We start from the raw sequence: 12,820 nt of genomic DNA, 5'->3' as shown, positions 1-12,820 counted from the left end.
TCTGGAGATACCTGCAGTGTGGTACTTATAAGTCTAGATTTGGGGGCTGGCAGGTGCAGCTGACTTTGCCAGTTTATGGGTGGCCTGGCCCTCTTGTCTTACCTCCACTACATCAGTCTTCTCATCTGGAGGGCTGTAGTGAGGGTTGGCCAGGAAGATGTATGAAAAGTTCTTTAGGAAGATGTCTGGCACATAGCAAGTGCTCACTGAATAGTAACTGTGATTTTTCTCATCCCTAACCTTTGAAATTTATATCAAACAGAACAAGAGAACATACTGGAATATGTTCTCTGGTGAACTTGTCTGAGGCTTCCTGGACCCTGAATCTATCCGAATAGAGCATTTTGGATGACCTTATATTAAAGTGGATTGTTGGGTTTTCAATCCTTTGAAACTGTGGAATTAATGTTATTAAACATTCAGGAGGAAAGGTTCTCAGGAGAGCCTGTGAGATTGGATGGAAGGGATAAAGCAAAAGCTTTTGATTATTTCCTGATTGTGACTTTCCACCTGGCCTTCCTTTATTTCTCTCCTCCCTCCCTTCCTCCCAAGTTCTGAAGGCTTGTCATGAAAATGAACAAAAGATCAAGGAAATCACTGAGACTTAGGTTATGTGCATATAGATATTAATAGGTTCTTTCAAGTCTTCAACATTTAAAAATGGAGTTTACTGTTCTTAGTAAAACATTGCTGGTTGATTCCACTTCACTCATCCTATTTTTAGCCTGTACTTTTTTATAATTGCAACATGAGGCAAAAAGTTCCTATTAAAATCTTGAGCATTCATTCAGCCTTTCAGATGTGGGTTCTTAGATCCTTAATTACAATTGCAGTAGCTCTATGTTAACTTTTTGAATAGTGAGTTCAAAGACCATCTCTCACTGTTAATGTTTTTATTTATTTCATTAATTCATAAACATTGGGTTCTTGGTATGTGTCAATTATGGAGATAGAAAGACGAATAAGATATGGGCTGTCCCCTCAAGAAGCTTCATCTACTGGACCGTAATTATGTATTGTGATGGACTATTTAGATTTCCAATGATGCATTAGAGTACTACCCTCATTGAAAAATACTGAGGAAGTTTTTATCTGCTAAAAGGAGTATTTGTGTGTGTGTGTGTGTGTGTGTGTGTGTGTGTGTGTGTGTGTTTACTACCCCCAAATAATGTTTTCATACTTTAAACAAATCTTTTTTAAAAAGTCTCCAGTCTAGCTTATAGTTTGGGAAGATATGTCCACTTGGGTTTCCTATAATATTGTCTTACAGTGTTAATAGACTTGGTTTTTAAAATTTCTTAGTCTCTTCCATGTTTTAAAGTGTAAAAGTCATCTTATATCTCTTAAGTGTTCTTTTATAAAACCAACCCTTTTGTTCTCAGGAAATTTTTGTAGAATAGATAAATAAACCTGCAGGAAAATGAAAGACTCTTAAGTCTCTCACAGAATTGAAAAAATTTTTAGCCAGCTGCATTATTTACTATTTTATGAACTTTAATAATGCATAGTTCAGTATTTTTGGTTTGCTTTTCTAGGTGATACATGTTCTTTGCAATTAATGATAATAAAAATTAGTTATTTTTTAAACTTTTTTCTCTGATTTATGTTTCACGTTTTGTTGCATTGTATAGAGCAAGGTCCCTTACCCTCAGCACTATTGACACTTTGGGCTGGAGAATTCTCTGTTGTGGGGGCTTTCCTGGGCCTTGCAGAATATTTAGCAGCATTCCTCCCCTCTACCCACCAGATGCCAATAGCACTCCAGTTCCCAAAGTTGTGATGACAAAATGGTCCCAGATATTGCTAAATATCCCCTGAAAAGGTCTAGAATTTCCAAAACATTGTATAATAGTAACAGTGATAGGGGCATCCCTAAGTTGCTTCTAATTTTACAGGGAATAATGCTTCTGGTGTTTTTTCATTAAATACATCAGTTTAGCATAAATAGTCTTTATGAAGTTAAGGAAGTGAACTTTTACTCTTATCTTAAAATAAATAATTGCAATGAGTACTGATTGGTGATAATGTAGGATAAATTCCTTATGGTCAAAAAGAATTATTACAATTCAGTGGGCCAAGCCTGGGTAGGGAGTGTGTGTGTGTGTGTGTGTGTGTGTGTGTGTGTGTGAAGGAGTTGGGTGGGGAGTGTTGTGTAACTCCTGATTCTGGACAGTCGACTCATAGAAGCAGAAAAGAATCTGTGCTAAGAGAACACAGCCAAGGCTTTTGCACAGTGAAGGGAAGGAAACCAAATACCAGATTGTTGCTGTAGCTGAGAAACAGTCCTTAGGTATTTCAAGGAGATGAGTTCTTCAGCCACTCTTTTCACATGATAATTTATAGCTTGGTTTGTTTTTTCTGAGCTCATTTTATTAGGCTTCTGCTTTCAACATTTCAAGTATAATAATGAAGTTGAGAGTCACTGTTATTAGCTTCCAACGGCCTTGAGAAGTCTGCTTCTGTGACTGAGGTGATGATGGCAGACTTGGCAAAAAGCTGGGGGGTCATGTTCAAACCTTCAAAAGCAGACTAGAGTAGGGGCCACAGACAGATGGCACAGGTGAGAGGAAGCATAAATTCTACCCCTAAGCTGTTCAGACTCCACTGGGCCTGAATGGGCCTCCCTCCGTGGGGGGTTCAGAGGCCCCCTGGGCTGGTGGATTTATGTCTGAAAGAGCAGTGCAGTAGAGAGAGATTAAGAATGCTTTCAAAGGGTGCGTGAGGGGGTTGTTCCTCGGTCTTAGCGGTCTGGGACACAGAGCTCTGAGTCTGTGAGGACCTGGGCCCGGGCCAGTGAAGGGAGTAGGGTGGCCTGAGGAATGGAAGGTCACCGGCCAGTTGGGGGTTGTGATAATTATATCCTTGTTTCCTTGAAGGTACCAGCGTCCTTGATTTTCCAGCTTCAAAGAGAGCTGCCTCTGAAATAGGGGGACGTTCACACCTGCTTTGCTGCAGAGATTTCTGCCTTCCTGGCTGCAGACTCAACAAGACAATAACACGTCTGTGGACATTTTCAAGGCCATATTTATATACCAGGCATGGGAAGCTTCTCTTCCACCCTTTCTTCCTAAATGAAAATGAAAAGGTTAGTGTGCCCTGTGAGGATTCAGCAATGAACCTGATTTAATGGTTTTACCTTAAATTCAGATATTTTGTAGGTTAGGAGCTCTAAATCATCATACACACACACACACACACACACACACACCCTTCTCCCCTCTCCTTCCAATTCTTACACCACCCCAAAGGAGCTATCATAGAACCAGAAGTCTAGTGATTACTAAAGCCAACAGTATACAATACACCTGGAATGTTTGTTTTTTTTCTTTTTCTTATCCCATTCATCTCCAGATAAGCTGTGCTGACAATAGTTAAGAAGTATAAGCATAGGGGCACCTGGGTCCCTCAGTCAGTTAAGTGTCTGACTTCAATTCAGGTCACAATCTCGCGGTTTGTGGGTTCGAGCCCTGCATCGGCTTGCTGCTGTCAGCACAGAGCCCACTTTGGATCCTCTCTTTCCTCTCCCTCTGCCCCTACCTCACTCTCATGCTATCTCTCAAAAGTAAATAAACATTTAAAAAAAAGTATAAGCACAGTTCTGCCTTTCATATTTTCCTTATAGCACATACAATTCCCATGAGACATTTAGAGAGGAGAGAGGTATTTATTTATTTATTTTTGAATGGGACCCTTTTTGTCCACTGGGTGCAATGAATATGATCTAAAAATAGGATTTCTACTGACTAAATGTAGCTTCCTACTCCCTCACCCCAACTTTTTACAGATCATCTGAACTCTCCCATCATTAGATGTGCAAATTTAAAAATATATTTTGGTTAATAAATTCCCTTTGTTAAAGATGAGATGACTGGTCTCTGACACTTAAAACCCTCAAGAATTAGACTGGAGCTTACATGTAACTCCCTGGATCCTGTGCTCTGATGTTTCTCTTGCTGCCATCAGCTCTGTAGACCAAACGTCCCTTCTCTATGCAAAGAGACGTTTGACCAGGTGCTGGTCAAAACCTTTCTAAAAAATTAGAAAGAGGGAAATATTGTCTATTTTTCTAGCAAGTTCTTGTTCTGACCTTGATAGTGATAGTGGTTACATATACAAAATATTCCCTAACTCTTTTTAACTTTTTCTCTGAGATTGCACAAATACACACTATTATGTTGATGAATTCCCAATTTAGTGACATATAAATAACTAGAATATTCCTCACTGAAACATATAGTCTCTCCCCAACACCCCTCTCTTTGTCTGTCTTTCCTCCTCCTCCCTCCCTCCCTCCTTCTCTTTCTCTATCTCAATTGTTCTAAGAGAGTCCCTCTTCCTAAGTCATGGTTAATGACTGCGATGACTCCATCCTCCAAAGTCAGCTCCTACCTGTCACCTGGGACCCTGGGATTCTGAGCTCTTGCTTGTGATTTAATAACGAGACCCAATGGGGCAGCCCAGGTGCTGTATCTCATACCCTTACTGATTGCCAAGGGAACATTTAATCTGTTGACTTTATTCAGTTATGCTAGTCTGGCAAACATACCTGGAGCTATAAATTATTTAGATGTTTAATGTATCTGGTGTAGAAGGATCTCTCTTATACCTTAGTTATCTAAAAGCAGAAGATGAAAAACCACTTTGTTTGCAAATCATAAAATCTTTAACAGATTGTGCCTTAAAGAGTAAAACAGACATCCCTGACCTTAAAAGTATAACAGGGGTCCAAACAAGCATTGTTAACACATTATCCCCTAAGATAAAAATTATGGCATAAATGTGTTTAGGTTAGAAGTGAAATGTGAAACAAAGGCCTTCCATTGGATAATAACAGACTAGTCTGAAGTGAACACAAGGGTAGACTGTAAATGAGGGGTCAGGAAGGGCATGGCAGAGGCCTTTGCCAGAGTGCCCCCTCCCCCATTACAATGCACTTCCCAATGACAGAGGGAGGGAGATATTTAAAATCCTAGGTAATATGATATAACCAAAACCCTATTAGTATACAAAATTACTACCTAATAGTGAAACATGTCATTGCTTTATTTTTTCACCTTGTATTTAGTATATTTTCAGTAAAATAGAAATTCAGTTCCCATTTCATTAAAATAGAAACAAACAACAAAAATAAATGATCTCACAGATCAACTACCGTCACATCACAAGGTAGGAGCCCCTACCTTCCAACTGTTTCATTTACTCTCCTGATGAAAAAGTGTTGATCTGAAGCATAAATAAGCATAATCTATAGCAACACAAAAATATAAACAATAGGGATACCAAAATTATTTGTAAAATTTTTCTTTTACAATTGCTTTGCTTTAAAGTTCCTCTGGAATCTGGTGACATTATTGGGTTTTTATTTGTCATCACCCAAATACTTTAAAATTTTTCGTTTAGCAATGGGAAGCTGTAGGGTTTTATCTATGAGTGCTGGTTCTACAGTCCAGCTGCCTGGACTTGAATTCTTGACTGTTTTATTAGCTGTGTGATGTTGGAGACATTGTTTAACATTTTTGTACCTCAGTTTTCTCATTTGTAAAATAGGGATATTATTCTCATGGAGTTTGTGGTGGTGAAGTACATACCATGACATATAAGGGCTCAATAAATGTTTAATTATTGGTACTAATCATTTCCTATGTGCTTTAGACTCATTTGTGCATTTCCTCATTTCCTTAGAATAAGCAATGCTGTGAAATAGTTATTATTATGTCCATTTTACTAAAAAGGAAATTTACCCCAGGACACAGCGTTTAAATAAGCAGAGCCCCAGTTTGAACTCAGGTCCATAAGTTTCTGTGGCAGGTCTGGATCCCCAGAAGTGGACTCTGAGAAAGAGATATCTGGGGCAGGAAGTTAACTGAAGAGTGCTCAGGGGCGACATCTGTGGGCCACAGGAGAAGCTGCACTATCGTGCCCCCCTTGTTGCAATAAAGACCTCAGCCCACACTGTGGGAGCTCAGGCTCTGACATGGCTCCTTAAGAGTTGGACCTCACTGGGGCAGAGGGTTCGCCATTAACCAGCCTCTTCATGGAATCTGCAGTCTTTAGATGTAGGTTGGCCCGAAGTGGGGTGGCTTTGGGCAAAGTAGCTCTCTTCATCCAAAGGCTATCTCCTGAGAGGGTCTGAGCTAAAGAACTGTCAGCAGCTTTGTCAACAGTCAAAGTAGCTAGGGGGGTAAGCAGCTCAGTCTCGAGGGAGAATCTTGGCAGTGTACCACAGGGTCCACACCTTCCTGCAGCCTAGGAGAGTGTTAAAGGTCATCTCATGGACCATGGCAGTTGTGATCACTTCTTCTTTTGCCCAGACTCTCTCAGACCCCATTCATGTTGAGGAGCCAAGGAAGCACATGAACAGACTGTCTCTATGAACCACAGAAGGTGCATGGTGTTTTGAAACAAGCACAGTAGCTGCTAACCAGCACAAGAACCAAGTGAATCACTGATAGGCACTGGCTGCCATGGTTTATATTCTCTTTATAACTGGCTCTAAGGTTGATCACTTAAAGATGCTTAAGTAGCCCAAATTTTTAAAATCCAATCCCTTTAGCAAGCACTTTTTATGTTGTTTATGTCATAATCCATAGGCTAGAGCCACAGAATTTTAAAATCAGAAGGGGCCTAAGAGATCCACCTCCTTCATCTGGGTTGGGGTGGAGGAGAGTGAGTTTGTCAAGGTCATACAGTAAGTTAATAGTTACACACAATGGGATTGAGACCATAAGCATGAAAACTGATATCTCAAGTAGAGTCTAGCCATTTACCAAATGCAAAGAAATTGTAAAAACAAATTCTTGGCTGAAAACTTGAAAGGATACGTTTGGAATGTTATCTTAATGCACATTACAATCTTGAAGTTTCTTGCCATATCCTAGATAAAGTACTGTGTTTATATTTTATTCATTTCCATGCAAGATGGCTTCTAAAATTAAATGCCAAGAATTCTCACTGACAGTGCTTGGTTCACATTTCTTTGATTATATTTTGCTTCTTTTCTGACAATACAATATTTTATGATTAAAGTATTCCTCTACTCCTAGCACTATAGTTTTTCTCCATATAATTGAAACAATTCCATAAATACCAGATGGTGTTGGAAATGTTTAAAGAACCTATTTCAGATTTGAGAGTAAAGTCTTATCTTTAAAGTTACTTTCAGAGAACACATCAGACACACAGAGCTGTCAGGTTTGAACTGTACCAACAATTTTATGTTAACTTATTATCTAAAGTGCAATTCTCTGGCACATGGATATATTCATAACCACAAAGATTAGTGCCTAGCCAAGAAAGAAAAAGCTTTTAATTTTTCATTACCTCTTCACTATACTACCTGGCTGGAGTTAGACATTTAAAAATCTCACATGATTGTTCAGCCTTTCAGAGATGCTAACCCTTAAATTCCCAGCAGAAAACCTTCTGGACAATATCTGAAGAATAGTGGTAGTTTAATATTAGAGTTCAGAGCACAGACTCAAGATCCATATTGCATTGAGTCAAAATCCAGCTTCACCAGCTGTATGACTATGAGTAAGTTATTGAACCTCTGTAAGATGGGAATAGTACTAGCACTTGGGTCTTGTGGTTGTTGTAAGGATTAAATGAGATAATACATGTGAATGCTTAGAACAAAATAGTGTTCAGTAGCTGCCATATCACTAGAATTTCCCTTTTATTTTTATTTATTTATTTATTTTTTAAATGTTTTTATTTAGTTTTGAGACAGAGAGAGACAGAGCATGAGCAGGGGAGGGGCAGAGAGAGAGGGAGACACAGAATCCGAAGCAGGCTCCAGGCCCTGAGCTGTCAGCACAGAGCCTGATGCGGGGCTCGAACTCACGGACCGTGAGATCATGACCTGAGCTGAAGTCGGAGCCACCCAGGTGCCCCTAGAATTTCCCTTTTAAACTACAGAGGATTGTACTTTTACAAAGACAGTTAAAGATGCAAACTTAGAGTTGCAGATGAAAATGTAAAGATCACTTAAGTGATCATGTTGAATTTTTTTTAAGTTTATTTATTTTTGAGAGAGAGAGAAAGAGAGAGTGCTCAGGGGAGGGGCAGAGATAGCCGGGGAGGGGTGGGGGGCAGAGGATCCAAAGCGGGCTACACGTTGACAGCAGTGAGCCCGATGCGGGGCTCAAACCCACGAACCATGAGATCATGACCTGAGCCGATGCTCAACTGACTGACCCACCCAAGCACCCCGATGATGTTAAATTTTTCATTCTTACAATGTAGCTCTTGGGCAAAATAGAATCATAAGTCTAGATAGACCATAAATTTAGATTCTAAAAATTTTTTTAACATTTATTTTTGAGACAGAGAGAGACAGAGCATGAACAGGGGAGGAGCAGAGAGAGAGGGAGACACAGAATCTGAAACAGGCTCCAGGCTCTGAGCTGTCAACTCAGAGCCCGACGCGGGGCTCGAACTCACAGACCGTGAGATCATGACCTGAGCTGAAGTCGGACGCTTAACCGACCAAGCCACCCAGGTGCCCCTAGATTCTAAACATTCATTCCACAACCTGATACACATAATAAATGAGATGGTAAATGCTCAATTTTTAACAAGAAGAAATTTGACTCTGGAAGTCAAAGAACAATGTTCCAATTGCTCTAGGAAATCATTCTCCACTGGTAGCAAAATGAAAGCATGCCAATCTACTCACCATTATATGCACAGTATTTTGCACACTGCCACTCAGGAGGAATTTAATATGTGTAGAATGACTGACTGATTGACTGGAAGACACAATGCCCTTTAATTCATGGAACTTGAGAGTTTGAAGGGGCTGCCTGCTTATGATGTGTCACAAATAAGGAGCCAGGGGACACATGACTTAAAACTAATTATATGGTGGGCACCTGGGTGGCTTAGTCGGTTGATCATCTAACTCTGGCTCAAGTCATGATCTCATGATTTGTGAGTCTGAGCCCCACATTGGGCTTGCTGCTGTCAACACAGAGCCCCCTTCAGACCCTCTGTTCCCCTCTCACTGTCCCTTCCCCACTTGAGCTCTCAAAAATAAATAAAATATTTTTTAAAAACCTAATTAGGTGGTTAGTTGTTAATAGAGCTAGAATCCAAAATGTTGACTCTCTGGCTTGGACACTCAAATAAGTCATTGTCTTCTGTAGTAAATGTGTTCTTTTTTTTTTTTTTTTTTAACGTTTTATTTATTTTTGAGACAGAGAGAGACAGAGCATGAACGGGGAAGGGGCAGAGAGAGAGGGAGACACAGGATCGGAAGCAGGCTCCAGGCTCTGAGCCATCAGCCCAGAGCCTGACGCGGGGCTCAAACTCACGGACTGCGAGATCGTGACCTGAGCTGAAGTCGGACGCCTAACTGACTGAGCCACCCAGGCACCCCATAAATGTATTCTTAAAAACACCAGTCTCTCACAATATTCATGGAGTAAAGAGTAGAAGAAGTTGTTCTATAATCAAATGATTTGAGGAACTGGTGAGTAAAACAAATTAAACCATGGATCTCCAGGAGGGAGATATGGTCCTCTATGCAGCATTTTTGAAGAGGGTTTGGCCATACCACCCCCGTGGAAGGGAACACCTTTGTAAACTGGTAGTTTATGAAACACTGGAAAAGACTGACCAGTAGGCCTCAACAAATACTTATTAAACACCTATTACATGCATGTATTATGATAGGAACTATGCAAAAAGTTACGGTGAGTTAGACACCAAAGTGTTCCAGGGGCCTTTAACGAGAGAGGGTAAGAGCAGTGGTGGGGGCGGTGGGGGGAGCTCTTAAGAAAAGGCACGTATAATCTCCATCTGTGAATTTGATAAGCATCATGAGAAAGGATCAAATAAAATGCTACTAAAATTCAAAAGAGGGGAATTAGGCCAGAGCTCCATGGAAGAAATAACATTTGAAAGGCAGCTGCTGTGCTCACTGCTATACCACCAATGCAACAAATAACATTTGAGATGAATCTTAAAGGATGGGTATGAGGTGAGTTCTTTTAGTAAAGTTCTGCTAGATTTTGTTCATCTGAAATTGTCTTCATTTTATTCTCATTCATGAACCTTAGCTTTTCTGGATATACAGTGGACAGTTATTTCCATTCAACACTTTGAATATATTATTCCACTGTCTCCTTGCATTTACTGCTGTTATTGGTATGTCCACTAACAGTCTGGGTCAGTCCTTTGTAGGTGATTGTTTCTTTTCTCCCAAGCTGCTTTGGAGATTTTCTCATTGTCTTTGGTGTTCTCCAAACATGTTTAAGACATAAACTTCTTCTTAATTTATCATGCTAGGGATATGCTATTTCCTATATCTGTGGATTTAGGTCTTTTCATCAGTTCTGAAAAATTCTCAACTACTATTACTTCACATATTAGGCCTTCCATTTTCTCTATCCTCTTCTTCCAAAACTCCAATTAAATATGTATTAGACATTCCCATTTTATCTTCCATAACCTTTTATCTTCCATAACCTTCCCGTTCATACTTTCCATTCCCTTCTTTCCCATGCCACCTTCTGGATATTTTCTGCAGACAGTTCTTCAATTCACTAATTACCTCTTCAGACAGTTAACATGTTCATCAAATGTTTACTTTCAACCATTTTATTTTCATTTCTACGGGTTCTTTTATTCTTCTTCAAATCTACCTGGTCATCCCTGAGGGTCCTTTGTTGCTTGCTTATCTTTGGTATTCCCCTCCCCCCACCCCTTATTTCTTTAAATTCTTCGTATGCTCCAATTCTACGTTAGAAAGGCAGCAAAACGTAGTGGTGAAGACTGCAGACTCTAGAATCAAACTACCTAAATCCAAATCGTAGCATTACCACTTAAGAAATGTTGACCTGGGACAATTTACTTAATCTCTCTGTGCCTCAGCTTTTTCATTTATAAAATGGGGGTGACTAGGGTGCCTGGGTGGCTCAGTTCCTTAAGCACCTGACTTTGGCTCAGGTGATGATCTCACAGCTCGGGAGTTTGAGCCCCATATAGGGCCCTCTGCTGTCAGCACAGAGCCCATTTCGCATCCTCTGTCACCCTCTCTCTCTGCCCCTCCCCTGTGCTCTCTTTGTGTCTCTCTCAAAAATAAATACATAAATAAATAAATAAACCTAACAAAATAAGTATTATTCTTTAAAAAAATAAAGTAAAATGGGGATGATAATAGTAATACTTGCTTCATAGAACTGTTATGACAAGTAAATAAGTTAAAATTAAAAACATTTTTGCAGTGGTGCTTAACACTTAAATCATTGCTTTGGCCATTTTTGTAAATTAAAAAATATATCCTATATCTGAGAATTCCAGTAGTTGAAGTTCTTGGGGTCAGACTGGATGTTTGTTTTTCTGCCAACTCTTTCTCTCTCAGTGGACTACCTCCTTCTGGGCTTGGTGATCTCAGATTTGAACTCAAACATGGATCTTAATGGCCTTCCTATTGTGAGGATTTGTTTCTGCTTTTTTGGGGGGGGTAGTGGGAAAATACCAACCTGAGACCTTCTGCCCCTTTTGGGGTGTCCTGGCCTAATGCAGAAGTCTCAGATTCTTGGCTTCCCCATCTTGTGATGCTTTAGAGCTTCTAACACTGCTACTAATTTGCACTGGCTCTCAGAACAACCCAAATTTCTTATTTTCCTAGCACTCTGACTCCGAGTTCTGGTTTCAAAACATTTTTTGGGAGAAGAGCTGTCCTTAGACAATTCCCTCACTACCGACATGCCCAGCAATGTATTTAAAAAATGATTCAATTCTGGGGTGCTTGGGTGGCTCGGGCAGTTGAGTGATCAACTTCAACTCAGGTCATGATCTCACAGTTCGTGGGTTTGAGCCCCATGTCGGGCTCTGTGCTGACAGCTCAGGGCCTGGACCCTGCTTCAGATTCTGTGTCTCCCTCTCTCTCTGCCCCTCCCCCGCTCGCACTCTGTCCCTTTCTCTCAAAAATAAATAGACATTAAAAGAAATGATTCAGTTCTTTTGTGGTTATAAGGCCTTCAGAGTACCTGGTTATCTACAATGCCTGAAGCTACCTCCTGCTTTGTATCAGCCAGAGTTGGCTAGCTTATGCTGCAGCAATAAACAGCCCCCAAACATCAGTGGCTTAGAAGAACAAAAGTTTCTTTCCCACTTATGCTACACATCCATCTTAGGTCAGCAATGTCATACTTACTCAGGGACTCAGGCTAATGGAGTTTTGACCATCTGGCACATTGTCAGAACCTGTAACAGGGGACAATAAATATGATGAGTCATCCTGTGGCTGTTCAGGGCTTCCATCTAGAAGTTACACACAGTATTCCCATCACACTTACTTGACCAAAGCAAGTCACGCTTGCTTGCAGCAAGCGCTGCAAAACACCCCTCCCTTTTTAATGCTGGATAAACATGTGAAAATCACAGGATTATCCTTATAAGAGAGTGAAGCACGAAGGACCACACATAACTCCAAGGAAGTGCTTAGGAAGGAGAATGGGAACTATCAGTGACCATCACTAACAATTACTACATGCTTCTTTTTTCCACCTGAAATTATAAATATTATTATTTTCTTATACATGCTTGGTAAGTATCTTTAAAATTTTTATTATGAAAATCTCAAATGCAAGAAAAATGTAAAAAATAGTAGCATATAGGGGTACCAGAGTGGTTTAGTCAATTAAGTGTAGACTCTTGATTTCAGCTCATGAGATCAAGCCCCACATCAGGCTCCACACTGACAGTGCATGGAGCCTGCTTTTGATTCTCTCTCTGTCCGTCTCCCATTCATGCTTGCTTTCTCTCAAAATAAATAAATAAACTGGGGTGCTGGGTGTCTCAGTCGGTTGAG

General features: G+C 40.2%; 1 long non-coding RNA gene across 8 annotated transcripts in view; it reads right to left on the bottom strand.

Moving 5' to 3' along the window:
- The window catches only part of LOC122199342, an 89,933-nt gene that overhangs the window by 27,317 nt on the left and 49,796 nt on the right, over positions 1 to 12,820 (bottom strand). For all 8 annotated transcript variants that reach the window (XR_006193476.1, XR_006193477.1, XR_006193472.1 and 5 more), the window contains one exon: positions 12,164 to 12,213. This is a non-coding gene — a long non-coding RNA (uncharacterized LOC122199342). The remainder of the gene's footprint in view (positions 1 to 12,163; positions 12,214 to 12,820) is intronic.

The sequence above is a fragment of the Panthera leo genome, chromosome D1, assembly GCF_018350215.1.
Source record: "Panthera leo isolate Ple1 chromosome D1, P.leo_Ple1_pat1.1, whole genome shotgun sequence".
NCBI classification, from domain to species: domain Eukaryota; kingdom Metazoa; phylum Chordata; class Mammalia; order Carnivora; family Felidae; genus Panthera; species Panthera leo.
The sequence above is the reverse complement of the archived record's forward strand: the minus strand, read 5'-3'. Positions and strand labels throughout refer to the sequence as shown.